The sequence below is a fragment of the Phoenix dactylifera genome, chromosome 4 (assembly GCF_051530095.1).
Source record: "Phoenix dactylifera cultivar Ajwa chromosome 4, Ajwa_hap1_PhDact_Kaust_v1.1, whole genome shotgun sequence".
Classification (NCBI taxonomy): Eukaryota; Viridiplantae; Streptophyta; class Magnoliopsida; order Arecales; family Arecaceae; genus Phoenix; species Phoenix dactylifera.
Genome location: NC_143193.1, coordinates 28,404,622 through 28,409,859, shown reverse-complemented (window position 1 = coordinate 28,409,859; position 5,238 = coordinate 28,404,622).

Below are 5,238 nucleotides of genomic sequence, written 5' to 3'. Positions count from 1 at the left end.
TTTTGCGCGCAGCGGAAGAGGCATGCGCGAGATCCCATTCATCGCATGAATATATTTTAAAACCGATGCTTGTAGATAGATTTGGATTAAATACTTTTTGCATGATTAGGAAGATCATATCTTCACCTTGTGCGGGTAGATGATTACCGTAAACTGATGATCGTGGTATTTTATGAAGGTTCGCTTGAAGCCGCACACGCGTCCGGCCTTTACGGGTATCCATACGAGGCAGAGGACCGTTTGAAGCTTTTGTATCTCCCCGGGGTGCTAGCTCCCTTACAGAGAAGACTTTGGATGGATGAATCTCTTTCTTCTTGCAGCAAACAACTCTTTGATTGCTCTCCCTTGAGCAAGAAGGATTGGAGAAAGAAGAATAAAAAGGGAGCAACAAGTTGCAGCCTTTTTATTTTGGTGGAAGAAGGAAGGGAGAAAGGAGAGCCAACGCCTCCTCCTTTTTTTTCTTTTGTTGGCGGCTGCTAACAGGGATTAGAGAGGGTCTTTTCACGGCTGAAAGGGGGTTGAAAATCCCTCCTTTGGTGTGGGCCCCTTTCCCTCTTTTAATTAGCCGTGTGGAGCTCCTAAAAAATAGGAGCTCCATGTTTATCTTTTAGAAAAGAGGAGGGGCGTCCGCCCCTCCCTCTTTTCTTCACGTAAAAGGCATTGGAGGGGTGTGGGCCCCTCCCTCTTAGTCCCTCTTTAATCACACCCCACTTAATCATATTAAGTGGGGTGGTGTAGCCCACATAGATAGGGTCAAATCCTCTTCTAAAGAGGATTAGGTGAACCCAATTCCTTCTTTCATTCAAATCCTAATCTAATTAGGATTCAATTGAACCATGACTCAATTGAACTCTTCAATCCTAATCCAATTAGGAGCCATCTTAATTTATTAGATTAAAATTAATTAGGACTTAAGAACTCCTAATTCAATTAGGACTTATTCAAATTTTGTCCTAATCCAATTAGGACTTTAGAAATCCTACTTCAAGTAGGACTCTAATTTAATTTGAAATCCTAATCCAAGTAGGACTCATGATCAAGTCCAATTAATTAAATCCAATTAATTAAATTAAATTGCAATCTGATTGCAATTATTCTTCTTCAACTCACTAACTCTTAGCGGGTTAACCAATTATCAGTCAAATTGATTATTTGTGATTCCTAATCACAATTCAACCATCGGATCGCTCAGTTCCTCTAATGTGTGTGACCTCATAGGTTCTATTTTGTCTGGTAGTAAGATATATTGCGATCTCTATCACAATATCATTGAAAACTTCTTTCAATTGGTTAGAACAATTTCAACTCAACTCACCAGGGATCATCGATCATTAAGATGGTTCCCATAAATCTCACCATCCACCAGTGACACCTAGCAGCATGTAGTGGCTACCCAGCAGAATGGAATAATGAACCTCTAGGTGCAGTTATCGTATGATACAATCCTTCTATCGTGGATCTCTACAGGACGAAGGTCATGGATAACTCGTCAAACCCCATCGTATGTCATATGTCAAGATTTATTCGACTTAAGTTCGTGAGTGGAAAACTCCTTTTCCACTGTACATACTACGCCGACCGAGGATTTACGAACTCAGTCTCATAAATCACATAGGATCTCTCCTAATCTATCAAGGTCGATAGATTCCTTGTAGGTGCATACCCTACTCCTACAGTGAACCTACTGCAGCCAATCTACACTACAAGGACCCATATGACTAGAGACTATGCATACGTGTAGTCAAACTGCAGCAACCTCACTGTGAATAGCCGAAGCACCGCAAGTCCAAGGACTAGTCACACTACTGCAACATCAAGCAAGTCACTAACGAGTGGATAGACAACCAAGTGACTACTTGTTTTGGTCACGCTCAGTACCCTTGTTCTCTAACAAACACCTGCACTATCACTTCAGTGCCCCTAAACTGTGGACTCGAGTCTCGTCTATCCATAAGAAAAGCGATCTGTGCACTGATCTCATCGGATCGATCACCGTCCTCGTGATGATCCATTGATTAGGAGCATTTATAAATTAATCAACACATGGCTCAAATTCTCAACTCTTGAGAATATGCGTCATCATCTTATTAATTTCTTGGACGATTCATGGACACATAAGAACATGAATAAAAAGAATGCCCAACTTAATAAATTCATAATTAGGTTAAGTACAAATTTATGTCCCAGAATAAAATAATGAGTCAGCCAAATTGTCTTCTAGGGCATACTTCTAACACTGAGTTCGATAAATTTCGAGCCAGGTATTTTGGAAAAAGAGTTTTCCATATCTCGAACTGGAAGTCGTATAAATTTGACATATGACAGACGATGGGGTTTGACGAGATATCCATAACCTCCGTCACGTCGGAATCTATGATAGAGGGACTGTATCATACGCTAACTGCACCAAGAGGTTCAAATATTCCATTCTGCTGGGTTGCCACCACATACTGCTAGGTATCATTAGTGGATTGTGAGACTCGAAGGCATTCACTTGGTGATCAGTGAACCCTAAGAGTAGAACTGAAATCGTTTCAGTCCACTGAAAGGAGTATTAGTGATATTGAGATGGAGATCTCAATATTTCTCACTACCAGTCAAAATAGAACCTACGGAGTCACACACATAGAGGATTTAATTAGTCAGACTATCATAATTGTGATTTGGAATCATAATAGAAATCAATCATCAATATGATTGGTGATTGAATTAACCCACTAAGTATTAGTGAGTTAATGGAAGAAGAATTAAGTGGAATTGATTGCAATTGGATTGCAATTGGACTGATTTAATGAGCCAAATCAAATTGGGTTCGACCCAAATTGATTTGGATTCGTGATTGGATCAATTTGATTAAACCAAGATTTGTGCAGATTTTAAAGGCCACATGTCGTTGTAGGATGAATATGACTTAAGTCATGTTCACACTATGTGATGACCCAAAGATTGATTCAAAGATTGATTTTGATGATCACAAAACCTTGAAGTATAGATACTAATGTTTATGTTGCAAGGAGAAAGATATTTATTTTGCAAGGAACATAGCAAGTTGGAAGAACACAAGAAGGCCTCCAAAGCTCTCAAGAAAAGTTGGAAGAAAGCTACAATTTATTGGCCCAAGTTTAAAGTTCAAAGGATTCAAATTGGAGGAGCAAATTCAAAGAAAAATTCAAAAGAATAGTCTTCGAGTCGACTCCAGAGTAGAACGAGTCGACTCCAGGGAGTAACAGACAGAAAGACAGAGAAGCTATTTTGGATCCTGAGAGGCGAGTCGACTCCTGAAGAACTCGAGTCGACTCCAATAGCTGGCAAGTCAACACCTAAGGAAAACAAGGCAAAAGTCAGAGAGCGATTTTTGACCCTGAGATTCGAGTCGACTCCTGTGGAACGCGAGTCGACTCCAATGGTTGGCAGGTCGACTCCAAAGAAAGCGAGAGTTGACTCTCAGTGGAACACAAGGAAAAAGTCAGAGAGCAGTTTTCGGACTCTGAGATCCGAGTCGACTCCCAGACAACTCGAGTCGACTCCAAGGCAGCGCTACACCAAAATGGCAGAAGGCTGTGTTTCGGAAACTGAGAGCCGAGTCGACTCCGGAACAGTTTGAGTCGACTCCAAGACCAGACAAGCCAAAAATGCAGAGGATCAGTTTTCGGGCTCTGAGAGCCGAGTCGACTCCAAGAGAATCCGAGTCGACTCAAGGAAGAAAATCAGAAAGAATGTCCTCTAAATTCATGGGATGAGCCAACTCTGAAAATGCCAAGTCAGCTCCAGATGTTGGCGAGTCGACTCCGGGTTAAGTCGAGTCGACTCCCAGTCGAGGATGCACAATAATTCAAATTTGGAACAGTGGCCGAGTCGTCTCCAGTAAAGCACGAGTCGACTCCTGCAACAGACGAGTCGACTCCTGATCACGCGAGTCGACTCCGATCCCAACGGTAATATTGTTAGGAAGTGCAGACTGTGTCCAACGGCTCTATTTTTGTCTCTAACGGCTATATTCTTGTTTCCACGCCATCAAAAGCTATAAAAACAAGAGGAGAGCTAGGGGAGAAGTGATGGAAGTGGGAGAGATCATTTAGGAAAGAGATTCCAAAGAGATTACAAGGAAAATCTTCCATAAGCACAAAAGGGCCATTCAAAGTGAAATAGAGAGAAGAAGAGCATCCAAGAGAATCCCAAAGCTTCCTCTCCATCCGTGTGCTGCCTCAGTGATCCTCTACCTCGTGCCAAATCAGAAGAGGGTCAAGTAAAGAAGAAGCCGAGCTCCTCCATCTTCAAAACTCGTTTGAGGGCTTCTCTTTACTCTATTTGTTTATATTGTTATATTTGCTTGCTTAAGAAGCTTTGTTTTGCTTTATACTTTGTCTTCAATATCTTGTAACTTGATTCAATCAAGGGATTGAATCAAGGGGTTAAGGTTTGTTGGTGAGCCAAAGGGAAAAGCAACGGTGTTAGGTTTGTTGGTGAGCCAAAGGGAAAACCAACGGTGTTAGGTTTGTTGGTGAGCCGAGGGTAAAACCAACGTGTAAGGGTTTGATTGTGATCCCGGGAAAACAATCGGAGTGGTTCTAGTCGGTGAGCCTGGGAAAACCGACCGAGTTCGTTGTGACCTCGTAAAACAACAAGTTGGGTTGTGAGCTTGTAAAACAACCGGCTGTAATCGGTAGGATTATAGTGAAATTCCCAAGAGGTCTTGGGGAGTGGATGTAGGTGCTGGGGTGCACCGAACCACTATATGTCCTGTGTGTTTGTAATGCCTCTAGTTATTGTCTAACTAACACACTTACTTACTTAGATAAATTGCTTGCTTAATTCTTATCCGCACATCCTTTAGTTGCAAGCATATTTAATCAAGTCGAAGTCTATACATCAAACCCTTGCTAAGCTTAACTTTCACTGTGCATCTATACAACTTAGCATAGTTAATCAAAAAGTTTTAGAAGTAGCATAAAAGTTTTGAAAGACCCAATTCACCCCCCCTCTTGGCTTGTATCTACTGGGCAACAAGTGGTATCAGAGCAGGTGCTCTAAGTTTAATTATTGATCTCACGATCAAGAGCCAAAGATCATGACAAGTCAAATAGATAGTTTTCTAGGAGAAGGACAATCAATTGATACACCTCCACTATTTAATGGCATAAACTATACACATTGGAAAATACGCATGCGCATTTTTATTCAATCACAAAACTATTATTTATGGAAAATCATAACAAATGACCTTCACACACTCTCACA